Source organism: Grampus griseus (assembly GCF_964374135.1).
Source record: "Grampus griseus genome assembly, chromosome: 12".
Classification (NCBI taxonomy): domain Eukaryota; kingdom Metazoa; phylum Chordata; class Mammalia; order Artiodactyla; family Delphinidae; genus Grampus; species Grampus griseus.
In genome coordinates this window covers 64,146,581-64,165,163 of record NC_139006.1, presented here as the reverse complement: position 1 = coordinate 64,165,163, position 18,583 = coordinate 64,146,581, and positions in this window count along the sequence as shown.

The window sequence follows — 18,583 nt, the reverse complement described above, 5'->3', positions numbered from 1 at the left end:
GGCAAACAGTTAGCAATCAATATATGATGCGTATACTTGATGTGCTCATTTCAGAATCAAACATGCACTAGAGGCTCAATAAACAAGGGCGATTAATAATTTGCGTGATCATTTCACAATATATACAAGTATTGAATCGTTATGTTGTACACCTGAAACTAACATAATGTTATCTGTCAATTATTCCTCAATAAAAACAAACAAACAAACAAAAAACCCAACAAAACAAAACAAAAATAATGATAATTTGTCCGGGAGAGAAGGTCAGGGAGCACCTACCTTGAGTGACCCTGGAGGAGGATGGGAGGTCCGCTGGGTGGGGGAGGGGAGAGGCCCCAAGCGCAGGGACCGCATCACCGAGGCACCACCAAGCCTGTGTGCTATCCCGTGAGGTCTTGACCCCCTCTAGGGCCGGGGCCACGCCGCTGCCTCCTCTCACGATGACCACAGCAGCCAGCCCAGGCAGCTGGGCACAGCACAACTTGCTGCATAAAACAGCTCCCAAGGGCTTCCCTGGTGGCGCAGTGGTTGAGAGTCCGCCTGCTAATGCAATGGACACGGGTTCGAGCCGTGGTCTGGGAGGATCCCACATGCCGTGGAGCAACTGGGCCCGTGAGCCACAACTACTGAGCCTGCGCATCTGGAGCCTGTGCTCCGCAACAAGAGAGGCCGCGATAGTGAGAGGCCCGCGCACCGCGATGAAGAGTGGCCCCCACTTGCATAACTAGAGAAAGCCCTCGCACAGAAACGAAGACCCAACACAGCAAAAATAAATTAATTAATTAATAAACTCCTACCCCCAACATCTTCTTTAAAAAAAAAAAAAAACAGCTCCCAAATCCTCATTCCAACCCACCGGGCAGAAGGGGCTGAGGAGTAGGGGCTGGCCTTTGCCCCCATGTACAGTCATGGAGGCAGGGACAGGAAACCAGTTCTTCCCAGGCCTTCAGGCCATATGACCACCATGCTGGGCCCAAATGGGCGTATCAACTCAGCTAAGGTGACCCTCACAGTAGGGACTTCCGAGAAGCTGTCCCAGCCTGGGAGCACCTGCTGGGTCCCATCGCCTCTAGCCGGCATCCCTTCCCTCCCCTGCTCTGCCTGGCAGTGGGAACCCCCGTGTGTGGCCCCAGAGGGAAGATGTGGGTCGGGACCTATGACCCCAAGAGCAGCCTGGGTCACCACTGGCTGAAAGAGTGCAAGACCCCACTTTCCCAATTCATCCTCTTCAGTGGTACTGAGCCACTAGGACGAAGAGCGTGAGCAGTCAGTGAGATTATCCGTGCAAAGTGCCAGACCTCACAGCTGTCACAGGTGAGACAGTAACTAGTGAACCCAGGTGTGTGTAGCCGCACAGCCGCTCGCTCAGCCCAGGCATCACACACTCATCTACAGCATCCCTGCTGCTTCCCTGCTGGTCCCAGCTCCCCGCCACCCACGCGCTCCCAAGTAGCAGCTACTAGTGACAGCGCACACCTGTTGTGTGCCAGACACCCTTCTAAGTGCACTTCATGTTTTACTGCATTTAGTGCTCACTCCCACAGATGCTGTTACTGTGTCCATTTGACAGTGAGGGAAATTGAGGTCCAGGGTATTATTGGATGCATTGGTTGTCAACGTGGTGAGTGGCCCTCTTCTGGCCTCACATACGCAAAGTGGACTGGCCACTTTGTGCTTATCACAGGCTGGAAAGCTTTGGGGAACACTATACTGGCTCACGAATCACCCCCGCAATGAAAGGCTGTGAGGAGGGGCCAGGGCACCCACTTTTCAGAGCCATCACCACGCTGAGGGTCTCATTCGTCTGCCCAGGACACAGGCGCTGCCCTGCCTCCCGATAATGGGTGTACCTGGCACTGCCCAGACTCTAGAAGGAGGAGGGTCTCCAAATTCCCTTAAGAACTAGCCAGGTACCCTGTTGACCTGGGCAGTGCAGAGGCCCGGCTGAGCAGGAAAGGAGCTGGCGTGGAGGGGAACAGACTGCTGGGCGCTGAGAGGCCGTCATACCCAACAACAGAGACGGTTCCACTGGGGCTGCCGCCCCATGGATTTCTTGCCCCCAGGAATTTGTGAAGGACTGTAGCAACATAGGAGTGTTCATGTTGCCATGTTATGGGGGGGGGAAACACATTTTTAGGTATGCTAGGATCCCAATCACATGAAAATGCACAGAAAAATGACTGCAAAAAAGAAATATCCTAAAACATCTCTCAGAGGCAGAATTAGGACTACTTTTTCTGTATTTTCCTCTTTTTTTCCCAAAATAAGCTTTTGGTCTTTTTCTAAGTAAGAAGAAACAAACTTTGGTTTAAGAGAAAAACAAAGTTGGCTGCAGGGTCCCTCGGCCTGTTGGTCACCAGGTTAGAACGCTGGCTGGGTGGAGCCTCCGCCATCCCAGACTCAGGCGGCTGGTCACGCGAAGGGCAGCCCCCTGCTGCGAGGCACCTGCCACGCGCCAGGCCAGCAGAGCTTTCTGCTGACACCCTTCCGGCAGGGACGCTGCCTTATTTGCAAGGCCTTCCCACAGCCATGAGCTGTCTGGCACAGAGGTCATTTTCTTCTCTGGCAATGCACGAGGGCCCCTGCTGGGTGGACAGCATGCTGTCCATCTGTCGCCCTGTGCGTCACCGCTTAATCTAGAAATCTGCTGACCTCGTGCAGAGCCAGAGGTGGGGGAAATGGGAGCATCACTGGGGTTGCTCCCCACCACGCGCCCCCGTCCCTGGGAAGAAGGCTGGGGGTTGGAGGTGGGGACCAAGACATAATCCCCATAAAGCCCTTGTAACTCATGTTGAATGCTTTGGTACAGTCAGTAAACGCCACTGTTTTCATCATTGGCGCTACTATCCTCGCTCATGCTCTGGGTTCCCTCATTACACAAACCTCCCGGCAGTACATTCTTCTGCGGGCAAAATACCAAAGGGAAATATGTTCTCAAGTTCTGATTTTAACATTTTAAATGCACTGAGATGGCACATGCCTTGATCTCGTTCCCAGCTCCCCTGCTGCCCGATGGGTTCCCTTGTCTACTTCTGCGCAGGGTGTGGAGGGCGGGCAGGCGTCAGGCATTTCTGAGCATCATCAGATGGTGCCACATCAGCCTCGGCGCTGACAGGTGCCCAGCACACCTTCCCCCACCTTGCTAATGACATCACACTTCTAACTTCCCTCACACCAAGGCCTCTGAAGCCTTCTTAAACCATGAATGAGCAGAATTTCACAGACTAAACTGTATGGTCTTCATTTGTTCTCTTGTGACTTATTAAGACAACCAAGGTATGAAAAATACTTGTGGTTGCCAAGCAGGAGAAATCTGGAAACATGGTAAGACCCCAGAACCACCTGCCGATTCCCCAGTCACTTCAGCCGGGGTTTCCCTGCCCCCCATGCTACTTGCCTACCATTTAAGAGCCTGGAGCTTGGGGCATGCCCAGTGGAGGTCTAAGGAATTCGGCTGCAGGGTCCAGGGCCAGACGGTGGGCTACAGAAGCTGAAGCAATGGAATAGGGGGTACAGAGACCCCATCATGGGCCCAGGTGGAGGTAGAGGTCTGTCTGTTGCATTGGTCGTTGGGTCTCCTCATCAGAAACTGCCCAAGTTCACAGGCTCAAGAAGAGAGAGGGCAGCAAGGCCCTCCTCTAGACCAGGGGGCTGAAGCTACATGCCAGGACGTAGGCTGCATCCTTGACTTACTCCTGTCCAGACAACACCTATGCACCCCTCAAGACCCTTCTCCCCAGGACTGGTTTTCTGGTGAGTTATCTGTTGACTGGTCAATTATCCACGCACATGTCTGTTTCCTCTTGGATGTTGTGGGTCCCTCACATCTTTTTCTTCCTCCTTTCCTATTGCCTTGTAGAGAGTAAGTGAGCAGCAATTGGATGTTCAGTGAATGAGGGAGGGAATGAACGAATAAAATCGGCCAGTCGACATATACATTAAACTGCTTCATTCAATGCTTCATCCCACATTGAACTTGCACTTCATCCTTCAACGCTTGACCTTGTTCCACCCACACCGCCCCCTCAGAAGATCAGGAACTGGAAACAGTGCCCACACGACACAAGGAAACCCGAAAACCGGGCTTTACCACCTTCAGGTTGTGGAGCTATGAGAGTGGCAGACACTTCTAGTTGAACCTGTAATATCTAGTCTCTCCTTCCTTACTAACAAAACCCTTATAATATTGAGGGAGACAATGTGCCCAGATAAAAACTACATTTCCCAGCCTCCCTCACAGATAGTAGCAGCCAATGAGATGTAAAACAAAGTTAATGGGTGGGAAACCCTTTAAAAGGGACTGACTGAGCCAGCACATGACTTTTGTCCTTTCCACTTTCTCCTTCTTGTGTAGAATGTGGGCATGATGTCTGGAGCTCCCGCAGCTCTCTTAGACTATGAGGCAACTTTGGGGCTAGTAAGTAGCCACCCATTAAGCATGGCAAAGCAGAAAGACAGAAAGACCTTAGGCCCCTGATGGCTACAGAGCGCCCACACTAGACCTGGGTTCCTGCCTCCAGAGTCCTTTTACATGGGAGAAAAAAAAAATCTCTGTGTTGTTTAAACCACTGTTACTTAGGTTTCCTGTTAGAGGCTGCTGTGGTAAGGAACTCTTTAAGATGGGCTTCAGTGACCCTTGCCTCCTGCTTTCCATGCCCTGTGCAATCTCCTCTCGAGTGCAGGCTGGATCTAGAGACCAGCTTCAAACAAATAGAATATGGTAAAATGATAAGATGTCACTTCTGTAATCAGGTTACAAAAGACTGACTTCTGTCTTGCTGACTCTCCATTGCCTTCTTAGCTCGCACACTCTGATGAAGCAAGCTGCCATGCTGGAGAGGCCCACGTGGCCAGGAACTGTGGGCAACCTCTGGCCAACAGCCAGTGAGGAGCTGAGGCCTCAGCCCAATAGCCCCAAGGAACTGAACCTCATCCACAACTGTACCAGCGAGCTAGGAAGCAGATACTCCCGCAATCGACCACAGCCCCAGTCAACACCTCTTCTGCAGCCTTGGGAGAGACCCTGGAAGCAGAGTGTCCAGCCGGGCTAAGCCCAGACTCTAGCCAGCACAAAGCAGGAGATAAACGTGTGCTGTTTGGGGGATAATTTGTTATGCAGCAGTAGAGAACTGACACAGCTGCCAGTCCTGATTCTAACTAAAATCCTGGGCAGGACCCTCCCCTCCTTTGTCTTTCATCCCCTTGTCAGTAAAATGAGAGCATTGGACTGGGGGATCTCGAAGGCAGGCGCCTGCCATTTTAAAATCCCAGAATCCTGGGCTTCCCTGGTGGTGCAGTGGTTAAGAATCCTCCTGCCAATGCAGAGGACACGGGTTCAAGCCCTGATCTGGGAAGATCCCACATGTTGAGGAGCAACTAAGCCCGTGTGCCACAACTACTGAGCCTGCGCTCTAGAGCCTGCGAGCCACAACTACTGAAGCCCGCGCGCCTAGAGTCCATGCTCTGCAACAAGAGAAGCCACCACAATGAGAAGCCCGTGCACCGCAATGAAGAGTAGCCCCAACTCGCCGCAACTAGAGAAAGCCTGCGTGCAGCAACGGGAGACCCAACGCAGCCAAAAATAAATTAATTTTTTAAAAAATAAACATAAATAAAAGTACCAATGTAACAAACAAACAAAATCCCAGAATCCTACAACTTACCCAAGGTCACGCCAAAGAGACCCAGGTCAGTCCATTCCCGCACGACTGCTTAGTGCTACTTCTTTTGCTCATTGTGACATGATGCTTCAAGGCAGGGAAGAGAAGCAGGACATCCGGTTTCTCCCCATGCCAAGCACGCAGGGCCCTGCACCTCTCACCAGAGGCCTTTCTCCTCTTGGCTGAATGGAGGCCTCGGGCCCAGCAAACCCTGGCAGTAACTCTTGATAATCGTCAAGACGGCTCCCGACCAGGGCCTCCTGATGAGAGATGGAGGTGGCTGGGCTAACATACAATCAAGGTTAGCTGAGCACAGAGAGCAAATGGCTTGGCTAAGCCACTGGTTTTCCAGCTTGTTTCGCTGCTTATGCCATCAGCTATGGGTTGATGCGTGTCCCCCAAAGTTCAGACTAACTCCCAGTACCTCAGAACGTCACCTTATTTTAAAACAGGGCCTTGCACTTCCCTGGTGGCACAGCGGTTAAGAATCCGCCTGCCAGTGCAGGGGACATGGGTTCGAGCCCTGGTCCAGGAAGATCCCACATGCAGCAGAGCAACTAAGCCCGTGTGCCACAACTACTGAGCCTGTGCTCTAGAGCCTGCGAGCCACAGCTACTGAGCCCATGTGCCACAACTACTGAAGCCCGCGCACCTAGAGCCCGTGCTCCGCAACAAAGAGAAGCCACCGCAATGAGAAGCCTGCACAACGCAATGAAGAGGAGCCCCCGCTCGCCACAGCTAGAGAAAGCCTGCACAGCAACGAAGACCCAACGCAGCCAAAATTAAATAAATAAATAAATTTATAAAAAAACAAACAAACAGGGTCTTTGCAGATGTAGTTAGTTAAGAGGTTATACTGGTCTCCTTATAAAAAGGGGGAATTTGCACACATAACACACACAGGGAGAATGCCAAGTGGAGATGAAGGTAGAGACATCTACAAGCCAGGAAATGCCAGAGGTTGCCAGGAAACCAGCACAAGCTAGAGGAGAGACAGGGGACAGAACCTCCCTCACAGCCCTCAACAGGATTCAACCCTGCTGACACCCTGATCTTGGACTTCCAGCCTCTGGAACTGTGAAAGGATACATTTCTGCTGTTTAAACCACTTAGTCTGTGGTACTTTGTTAAAGCAGTCTTAGCAGACTAATACATAGTCTGTACATAACACACCTGCACATACGCGTGCACACACACACACACACACACACACACACGCTCACCCTGGCAATACATTTTGTGCATTGCAAAAACATAAGCCAAATAGAAATTAAAAGGTAAAAAAATAAATACACAAATGAGTTCTAATACTTTCTGCAGGTGGGTGCTTACGCACCCCACCTTGGAGCCCATTAGTTTCAGGTGGCAACACTGGCACTAACCACCGATGTCCCCCCAGTCCTTGCAATCTGGAATCCATGATTCTGACCTCGCGCCTCAGCTCCCTAATTGTTTTCTTGCTGAACTTGATGCGTTGGTAAGGACTGTGCTGGGCAGGGTCTGAGTGAGGGCCCGCCCGCTGACTTCCCATGCGTGCTGGGGTCTGCTGCGGGCTGCTGAGGGCACCAGGTGAGGAGGGGCCTCAGGAGTGCATTCCTTGGATGTTCTCCTCTTCCTCCTCCATCAAAAATAAACCCTGAGGGGACGCGGAGGGAGCCAACTTCAGGGCAGGGCGGGGATGTCTGTCTGTTGCACGTGTCAGGATTTCTGGCTCGTTGCCCTTTGCAGCAAGGTCACGGGAGTGCACGTGGTGTCTCCAGGTGTGGAGGGCAGGGGCAGCCTGGGATGGAGGGAGGCGGGGAGGCAGGGGTGGAGAGAGGCAGCCCGGGAATGTGTGCACGCCCATTCCAGAAGCCCTGCCTGACCTTGCTCAGCCGCCCCGTGGCATCCACGCGCAGCTGCCGTAAATGCCGGTCCCCACACAGGGGGAGCTGTGGCCTCTGCCAGCCTCACCCCAGCAGGTTGGCCAGCTGACAGACCCCAAGGACCCCTCCTCACGCCCCCAACAGCTGTGGAACCCAAGCAAGGGGGCCTGGCTGCGTAATTCATGGGGCGCCCGGGGAAAAGCAGAATGCAAGCGGAGCCTCTTGTCCAACGTAAGGATTTCAGAACAGCGACAGCCCAGGGATCAGCGAGCATTAACCCTTCTGAGTGTAGGGCCCTGTGTCAGAGCACAGGGCACCCACGAAGCCGGCCCACCTGCTGATGAAAGAGGCCAGTCTGCAGCCTCGATGCTCCACACACCAGAGCTGCCAAATTAACTCTCCCCTTCCCTGCCACACATCCCAGGAGTCGGGGAGGTGGGACGGGGTGGGAGAAGGGGGAAGGTCCTGTTCCAGGAGGCCCCTGTGTGCAGAAGAGGTACTCACCTCTTTCGTCTGTGGCATCCGGTTGATGGAAAAGAGTCCCCTAAATAAGGTTTTATAGTAGATAATTGAATGTAGTTACTCAGAAGAAACAATGTGAATGACAATCTAGCGTCCCTCGGCCTGGCCCCAGCCGCAGGGGAGGCAAAGGCATGTTCTCCCCTTGGCCTATCGCCTGTGTCGGTCACCTGCCTGTTTTAGGCCCCTTTGCTACACCTTCAGAACAGAACAATATCTTTCCCCACCTTTATTTTTTTCTAACCTCCCAGGGTTGTCAAGAACAAAAATACCAGGTCTAAAATCCAGGAGAACTCTAGACACATATTACTGATACCAATAATGATGACAGTAAAGATAATTTCGCTGTGATTGAGCCCTTTCACACGCATGACAAACTTGCCCTTTTCTGCGAAGTCTTCTCCGGAGAAACCCCTGCTGAAATCCCCGCTCCCCGCGAGCACCCTATCGCGGGGCTTCCCTGTGCACCCTGGCCAAGTGCATACTGACCTGAGGGAAGCCCTCCTGCAGCCTCCTGAACACTGAGAGGTGCCGCGCTCCCGCCGGACACACAGTACCCCAGTCTTTCTGGCCGCTGAGGATTCCCAGGGGGACAAAGACAGAAGAAAACTTTATCGGGCTCATTACAAAAATGTGCTGGCTCATCTGCAGGCAGGATGTGGGCTCCAGGCAGAGTGGAGTCGGCCAGCCTGGATGGGCCCCACCTGCTTCCGGGCCTCCCAGCTCCCAGCTGCCCGCCATTCCCTGCTCGCATGGCAGCCAGCCCCTCCAGGATGAGATGACGCCCCCAAAGTTTTGCAATGACTCCCTTTGTTCCTCTACCCCTGGGGCCCCAGGAGCCAAAAGCAGCCTGTGAATGTCAGGCTTGGCTGCTCAGCTGATCAGAGCGATTAGTGCCAGCCACTCCCTGCTAATTGCTGTCCTCAGCAGTGCCAGGCCCTCCCGTCCACTCCTCCGGAGCCCTCTGCCGGCACACAGCCTCCGACTGTTAACAGTGACAGGAGTTGCGTGTCATGGGAACTACAGTGTCGGCGCTGAGGCCAACTCGTGCCAGTTATGAGTCCATTCACCCAGCTGTAGAGGCCCGTGGCTTCTCCGCTGAGCCTGAACCGTTCGGGCAATGCCAGGGAGAGCTACTTCCAAACTACGCCTCACAGGTGGAGAGCTTCACACTAGCGTATCCAGGAGAACTGGGGCGAAGGAGAAAACCTTACTCCTGAAACCCACAGATACTACCAGTGTGTTTCAGTGGGAAGAACATAGCGCCATCCAAAGGGCTGCTGGGTCCCTCTCATGCTCTACTATCAACTTCTGCATCTGTAAAGTGGGGTTAATAGCCCTGCCTACTTTCCCACGATTGCTGCGAGGATCAACTGAGACAAGGAACATCGTAATAACTACGTGAGTGGCTACTGAGAGCTAAGCCTTTAAACGTACTCTGTCCAATCCTCTCTCTAGTCTGTAAGATGGTTCCCATCTTAGAGATGAGGAAACTGAGGCCCAGAAAGGTCCAGACATGATGGCCACAAGTGGGTAAGGGCACATAGACTGGGGCTATGGGACTGCCGTCATGGGGTGCTGAGCCCTTCCTGATGCTGAAATGATCCCCTTCCATGTGTCCTGCTCAGAGATTCAGGCCAGGCTATTTGGTGCCTGCAGGCAGCCGTTGCCTGGAGCAGCGGGCACCGAACCCGAGGGTGGTCTACCTACAGACAGTTGGGACACATTGGGAGGACCCTGCCCTGGAAGGGCGAGGGTAATTAGCGAGGCCACCGGACAGGCTCCTGAGCAGGTCTGGACTGTACAGCACAGGATGGGTGGCCAGTCCGTGGACAAGGGAGAGAGGGCAGGCACAAGACAGGAGCTGAGATGTTCTGAGAGCTGGTCCCAGAACTTCCTCCATGTCTTGAGGTCTGCCTATTCCCACCCACGTGTACCTTATAACGTGCAGAATGCTGTGTCTGTCTGACTCCAAGTCTCACTCTGTGACCACTGTTTAAGTTCCCTGGGAGAGGACTGACATTCACAGTACGGTATAAATGACTAACACAAGCAGGTTTCAGTGGGGGGCTGGAGGTGGGTGGTAAGCAGTGGCAGAAGCCAAATGGAACTGGAGAGTCTGAAACGGATGTCTCTCTTTTCCCTGGTGCCACCAGGGGTGCTGGTCATTCTTTTCCCAGTCTCTGGGAAAGCTGGCACCTGGAGGCACCCCCATCCTGATGACAGCATGGTCTCCTGGGCAGCATGGTTCCAGGGAAGGGCAAAGGACTTGGATTCCATAAAGGGCCACCCAAATCTAGTGGCTCTCCATTAACTAACTATGTGAGGTCAGGCAAGTCACCTCTCCAGGCCAGCAGGGTTTCCCGGTCAATATACAGGCAGGAAAAGGGGTAGGCCCGGCACAGATGGACTGACACTTTTGTCTCCCAGCAGTGCTGCACAGTAGGCCTTGGCTGCCCTGGCTTGGGGCTGGTGCTCCGCCCTTTCTGGCATTCACTGTGGCCTCAGAGCAGCAGCTGGGACTGGATTCCAGACTAAATATGGAGCCCCAGCCCAGGCTTCTCCCCACCTGCAAGCCCAGGGCCCAAACCTCTGCGGCCACAGATCATCACGCTGCCTGCCCTCCAGCCCACCCAAAACGCTGACTCGCAAACTCTGCACATGGGCAAAGGCCAGACAAAGGTCAGAGGGCCAGAGCAACAATGAACTTCCCGAGCAATCAAAAACCCAGCAGTATAAGGCTCTGGCCTGGAAAGGAACAGAAGCCAGCCTGCTAGTTTAAACAACAGACAAGAATATGAAGCAGTTCACCCCAGAGCGCGTTCATTTCCCAGAGCTGAACAATGACAAAAGTTACAAATAAAAACGCTGCCTCTGTGAGGCGTCTCTCCCCTCCCCAGGCTGAAATGTATAGTCGTATCTTAAAAGAAGGCTGATAAGACTTCAGTCCTTCACCCCTCTCTCTCTCTCTCTCTCTCTCTCTCTCACACACACACACACACACACACACACACACACGCACGCACACGCACACACGCGTGCAAAGACAAACCCACTACTGGCAAACTGTTTATTAAAGGGACGGGTCCAACAAGTAGAGTACTGAGTACCGAGTTTCCAACCTAAAATACCCCAGAATGACCCGGTGTGAACCACATCTCATACCCCTCTCCAGCACCGGAGATGGGGGACGCCTGGCACACTGCTGTGGGGTGACAGGTCCCTTGCAAGAAGACCTGCTGGCGTCTTAACACTCCCCACCCCATCGTCACTGTGACTGTATTTGGAAGTAGAGTCTTTGCAGATGTAATCAAATTTGAGGTCATCCTGGCATAGGATGGGTCCTAAAGCCAATGACTCCTGTCCTTGTAAAAAGAGGGAAATTCAGACACAGGGACACTCACAGGGAGAAGGCCACGTGAAGACAGAGGCAGAGAGATTGGAGCGACGCATCTACAGCCCAAGGGAGGCCAAGGACTGCCAGTCACCCACCAGAAGCTTGGAAGGGGCCAGGAAGGATCCCTCCCAGAGACTTCAGAGGAGGCATGGCCTGGCTGGCACCTTGATATCAGACTTCCAGCTTCCAGAGCTGTGAGAGAATAAACATCTACTGTTCTAAGCCACCCTGGTTGTGGCGATTTGTTCCAGCACCTGCAGGAAAGGCATCCACACACCTATGAGAGGACCCGCCACAAACCCCCAGCTGTGAGACCTGAACATGCCCCTTCCCCGGGCCTTGGTTTTCTTTTCTGTAAAATGTAGAAAGTTGTGCCAGCCAGTCCCTTCCAGCTCTGACCTCCTACCGCAGGTTCCTTGATCTACTAAGCCTCCGGAGGATGATGGGAGGTGGTGGTGGGGAGGGCAGAGGATAGACACAGGGGAGGATGGGGAAAAGCACAGGGTACTCTCCCACTGCCCACGCTGTGCTGAGGATGCAGAAACAGTCAGAGGGGAGAGGCCTACCTTGATAAAGGATACGTCAAGTTCACCTTTGCAAGCCTGCATCCTGCCCTATGCAAGACGGTGGTGCAGTAGAGAGAGCAAAGATTCTGGAGCAAGTCATTCATAGGACAAAGGTTTTCCTTGTCTTAGATTTGCATAAAAGTAATAACGCAAGATCAGGAGGGGGAGAGACTGAAACAGAAGGAACAGTGGAGAGAGTCCTGCAGGAGGCTAGAACGGGGAAGACGAGGGCTTGAGTCAAGATGGAGGCAGAAGAACGAAGACAAGAAGATGCAGGGAGAGTTGTGTGGGCAGCAGCCGGACAGGTCAGTGAGCGTGTTTGTGGGGAAGGGCGCGGAGAGGCAGAATGTGCGTCCCGGGTTGTGGGCTTGGGGGACTAGTTCGGTGATAAGAAGGCAAACCAGAGCAGGGGGCGTGGACAAGGACCACGAGCCAGATGTGGGAGGTGCCTGAGGTCAAAGTGTCCAGGAGGCAGTCTGGTGGGCACTGCACTGGGATCAGAGGACAGGCCTGGTGTGGAGAACAGCTGTGATAGTCAATGGCACTCAGGCAACAGCCAGGGTGACCCAAGAGGGCCCGGGAGGAGGGCAAGTGGGGAAGGGGCTGGAACGGGGCCCCAGGAACCCCCGTCTGATAGGCCACAGAGAACAGGTCCCTGTGGGAAAATGTGGAAGACGAAAAAGGCGTGAGGGGCAGAGGCAAGCGGTCGTGGGAACCAAAGGCAGCAGGAGTTGGGGGGAGGGTCCCCGTAAGTTCAGGCTCCTGTCACTGCTCCCCAGAAGGCAATGAGGTCCTTGATGCCTTGCCCATTTCCAGGTCTCACCAAGGAGACACATAAATGGTTACTGAGGAAGGAGAGAAGGAAGAGATGCAATGAGCCATGATACTGACTTAACCACAGTTTCCCACTGTCAAATGCACACATGCTTTCTCATCATAGACCCTGAGGACGCCCTTCAGTAAAACACAGAAGGGGGATTGGGGGACTTCCCTGGTGGCGCAGTGGTTAAGAATCCGCCTGCCAGTGCAGGGGACACGGGTTCGAGCCCTGGTCCGGGAAGATCCCACATGCCACTGAGCAAGTAAGCTCGTGTGCCACAACTACTGAGCCTGCGCTCTAGAGCCCATGAGCCACAACTACTGAGCCCACGTGCCACAACTACTGAAGCCCATGTGCCACAACTACTGAAGCCCGCACACCTAGAGCCCATGCTCCGCCACAAGAGAAGCCACCACAACGAGAAGCCCGCAATCGCAACAAAGAGTAGTCCCCGCTCGCTGCAACTAGAGAAAGCCCATGTGCAGCAACGAGGAACCAACGCAGCCAAAAATTTTTTTTAAAAAAAGGAGAGAGAGAAGGGGGATTGGTTCCATTGAAGTATTTCTTCTTTTGGGCAGTCAGATCATAACTAAGGTAGACATTTGGTGAAATGGAAAAACATATGTATAGAACTCTCAATTGTTTTTGTTTTTACATAATCCAGACACTAAAGAAAAAATAAAGCTGAACTGTCTTAAATATGTCATAATCTTTTTGTGAAAAAGAAGAAGAATCTGGCTAGAACTGGACTCATAGACATTTGGAGTTGAGAACAACCTATAAGTTTATCTAGTCACAGACTCTCATTTGACTGGTGAGAAAAGTGAGGCCCGTCAAGTGAGCTGGCTTGCCCCGAGTCACAGGTCACGTCAGTAATTAGTAACTGAGTCAGGACTAGTCCCCTTCCTCCTCCCTGGCTTCCATTGCTGCAACACAAACCAAAGCAAGGCTAATAACCTAATTCTAACTCCATTCAAAACACTGCGATGCCCACGTCTGAAGTTTGGGAAGTTCCATTATATTGATAGTCAAAAGTGTACCATTCAATGGCTTGGAGGTTTTTTTTTTGTTATTTTCAAAACTGCCTCAATTCAGTTGCCTAACACTCAGAGTGGCCACACAGAGTGGTGTAGGCTGTGTGGACTGTGTAAGTTGTGCAGCTGTGCTCTGGACAGGGGTGCCTGCCTGAGGAAGCCAGAACGGGCTGAAACCCGCCATGTGCCCCTCACCAAGCCCTACGCTGAGGAACTGAGCTGTGCCTGCAGGCGAGGGGCACTTTTCCTAACTCTCCCAAAGAGCACTTTGGGGATGGGCCAGTGAGGACCTGGTGCCACTCTGGAGCTAATTGAATCTGTTCCAAGCCTCCGAGTCTAGGTAGAGATGAGTACCTTTTAAAATCTAGAAATCAAGGCCTTAACCTATAAATTAAGACCTCTAACTAAAATTAAAGAAAAATACATCAATAGAAAAACTGAGCGAAGAGCATGAAAAGTAAATTTACAAAGGAAGCAATATAAATGGCCTATAAAAAAATGGCCTGAAAAATCTTCAAGTTCACTAGTAATCAAAGTAATGCGAAGGCAAATGGGATATCATTTCACGCCCACCAAATGTGGAGGAGTGGGAAGGAACACCGACACCCAGTGTTGGGGAAACTGGTATTCTCACACTCAGCTAATGGGGATGAAGATGCGTACAACCTGTCTTCTCTAGGGCCATTTGCCCAGAAATTAAAAACCCTTTAATGTGTGCATACCTAGGAATAAAAAATAAATCAGTCAAGAAAATAACCGAAGATGTCTTTGACATTCACCTACAAGTATGTCTCTAAGGAAAATAAGAACAGAGGCCACACCCACAGGTCAGGCATCTTCCTTCAAGCCATTAGCTCTTGGAGTCAGCATAGGTACCACCACCACAACACTCACAAATGAGAGTCCACCCAAAGGGAGAAATACCTGCAGGCTGTTATTGTCTTTTTCTAACTCAGCTATAAAGAGTCATGCAGTTGAGACAGGAAAAGGAAGCGTGAAGGAAAGAGCGTATGAAACAGAAAGAGAGCATCACTGAGAAGCAGGAGTTCTCAGCAGCTGGGTCATCTGCTCTGAGGCGATTCTGTCCCTGGGAAGTGGAAACAATGCTCAGTGTCCCTTAGCAAAGTGCCAGGGAGCCTCTCAAGGCTGGAGAAGATTGCATCTCTTAGATGCTCCAGCCCTGCCAAGGGATGGGATGAAAATCCCACAGGTCCTTGTCCACAGCTTTGTGCCCTAAAAGTATGGCTTTGAAGAGATGGACTCTTCAAAGCAAGCCTTTGAGGATGGGCCGTCCGCCAAGTCTGCAAGGGAGCCAGTGCTGGCATCTTGCCCAGCAGGTCCCCCCCGGGGGGTGTGGGTGGTGTATGTGTCCAGGCTGTGTTTCCAGGTTCCACCCAACCTCACAGAAAGCCGTGGGGTCCCCTGCTGGGCCCCAGCAATGCCACACACGGGCACTCTGTGAACTCCCCCAAGGCTGGCACTGGCTGGGAGCGAGTCTGCATTACCCCAGGGTCCCAGGAGGGGATGAGAGAAGCCCAGGCCAAGTGGGAGCTTTCTTTAAAGGTAACTTTTTATCTTCAGCAGTCAAATGATATTTGTTCTGCTCTCTATGCCTTTGTTTATTTCAACAGCAAGACAGACTTTTTTTTTGGTACAATCTTCAAATGCTGTTGAAGATTGTACTCCAAACAGATGTACCACTTTGATCCTGCAGCTCAGTCTGGCCCTGGTACGGGAAGCTGTTTTAGGTCTGAGAAATCTGACAAGTCATTCCTGCTGCTCCCTGAGCCCTGCTCCCCACACAGGCCCCACCTCTCCGAGGGAAACTGCAGAGAATACAAGACACATGGGGACCAAACGGGAGAGGTGGTCTCTGTCCCCTGAACAGGTGCCTTCCATCTTCACTAGCCTCACTAATGTGATTTTAAAACCCCCGATGATCTTCCGGCATGATCTTTATTTGGATCTTGGCAATGGTTACACGAATATAAACATTTGTCAAGATCCCTCAGGCTATGCACTTAAGATTCATGCATTATCCTGCATATAAATTATACTCCAGTAAAGTACTGTTACTATTAAGAGTGGGAAAAAAAAATTGATGGCTACAGGAAGCATGATCTGCAAACCAAGTGGTACAGAGCCAGGTTCTTGGCCTTGGAGATTGTCAGAGATGGAGGATCTGGGAAAGAGCTGGTGGGGGGCTGGGAGCAGGTGGGCCTGCACTGAACATCACCAGAGTGGGATCAGGTCTCAACCCCACCCCAGACGCGCCTGGGTAAGTCACCATCCCTCTCTTGGTTTCTGTTTCCTTATCTATAGATTGAAGAAATGGGCTAGTTCCATAAAAAAATACAGATTCTTGGGCTTTGTCTTGCGATGTGAGTCCGGGGAACAGGAATCTGCATTTTGATAAGCTCCTTGGGTGAGACTAATGCTCTTCGGGGTCCAGGACCAATATCTGGGAATTGTGGACAATGTGCTTATAAAGGTTCTGACCTCCAGTGGTAACAATCCCTGCTTCTTTGTGGAAAGAACAGCGACATAGGGACAAGAGAAAGGTGTAAATAAATAGGATGGTCAGAGTTGAGTGACACAGGCTTCTCACCTTACAGTCTCCATTCAGGAGCCTAAACCCAGACTTCAAATCTCAAAAGGGTGACCGTATACAGTTGTGCAGTTTGTGTACTGCTCAAACACATCTACGCAAGACAATGAGTGAAGGCTGAGAGTCGGTACATATTCCATTTGTCAGACCATGTGCCCTGAAGCAAGGCTGCAGCCACCTGGGGGAGGGGCGAGAGGGAGGGGCTGCTTTCTTCAAAATTCATCCAAGATAAGGGATGCCTTTTCCTAATTCTGACAAAGGCGCTGCATAAGTTAGTAGTGTCTACAGAAAGACCAGCATCAGAAAACATTCATGTTCTTTCGACATGTGTTTTCAGCCCTAATTCCCTAAAGACAAGATAAGTGACTTGATATTCAGGACCTGTCCTGCCTTTTTCCAGCAGTCCACAACTTTGTCCTAATGTCACCTGCCCTTCCACAGACATTCCTCGCCTCTGTCCTCCATGCTTTGGTCAAGCTGTTGCCACCACCTACCAAACTTCTCACTGGTCAGCGATCCAGTCATTGGCGCCTTCTGCAACCCCTCCAGGTGAATTAATCCTCCCACCAAGATCCTGTGCCCAGCACAGGGGATGGGGCAGCTAATGAGACAGGCGTGTTCCAGGCCCTCACAGACCTTATGATCCTGTTGGAAGACGATTAAGACACTAATTACAATAATGTGTGAGTAAGGAGAGTGTGTAGCAGTGGGCACGCTGTCTGTTCATTACAGAACTAGTATGACGTCATCTAAAAATAGTCCAACCCCCTCCCCTGCCGATCTGCAAGTCTAGAGACAATGCAACCTGAACTCAAAGCTCTCCTGGGGCTTCCCTGGTGGCGCAGTGGTTGGGAGTCCGCCTGCCGATGCAGGGGACACGGGTTCGTGCCCCGGTCCGGGAAGATCCCACATGCCACGGAGCGGCTGGGCTCGTGAGCCAGGGCCGCTGAGCCTGCGCGTCCGGAGCCTGTGCTCCGCAACGGGAGAGGCCACAACAGTGAGAGGCCGTCGTACTGCAAAAAAAAAGCTCCCTTGGATCTGGTATCACTCTCATCCCTATGATGCCTAAATACTTCACACTCTTAAGAAGATTAAGGTAACAGAGCATTCATTAGAATTTTCTGCAGCATCTAATTCTACAGACTATCAGTTGGACATAAATTCTTTTCCCTGGTCCACCTCTCTGTCCTTCCTCGTCTAAGAACCTCTCTGGCCGGGGCTCCAAGCATGGCTGGCCCCAACAGCTAGTGAGGGAGACTCTCCCTAGGGCCGGGTGGGAGGCGGGGGGCCAGCCACACCCGTTGTTGGGCTGTGCGCAGGCCCCACCCAGTCCTGCTGGCCAGCTGCCCCGAAGGTGGGCATTTCCTCTCCAGCACTTTCCTCTCTCCTCTCTTACCCACCGTCACAGACAAGGCTGGAGAGGGAGCGAGGGGCAGGTCCTCGGCCTACTGGAGGTGCTGACACACATTCCCCCAGCTCTAAATGGGCACAGTCACAATCAGTGAGATTCAGCAGGGACAGAGCCTGCTCTTCTGAGACAGGGTGGAGCCGAGTGGGCAGGAGTGTAGGGGCTGAAGCCACGGGACTGGGATCTGAGTCCAGGCTCTGCCCTGTACTAGATGTGCCACTTCAGGAAAATCACTTAATTCTCCGTTGCTTCCGTTTCCTTACCGGTAAGATGGGGCCAACCCATGGGGTTACTGCAAGGACTAAATCAACTAGCGTCGGTAAAATGCTTAGCACGCAGTAACCGCTCAGATGGTGATATTATCTCCACTAGTCCCAATACTCCAAGTGACCACGTTATTACCTGCAAGAGTACTGGTCCTCCTAACCCCCCCATCCTTACCACAGCTACTGTTCGATAACATGCTGCCTGGGAGGCCATAAGGTAACCAGACTGTCCCTGTGCCAGGAAGCACACAGCGCGCGGCAGGCAGGTGCACCTGACCCAGCACGCCTCAGAAGCCCATCCAAGGCACAGAGGGGTCCCTGACGCAGGAGGCACAGCAGGGAGGCCTTGAGGACCACACAGAATCAACACCGCTCCCAGGCGCCTCCTTCGCCAAAGCCATGAGCCCTGAGGTGTCTTCCGCCAAAGGTCTTTCAATCTC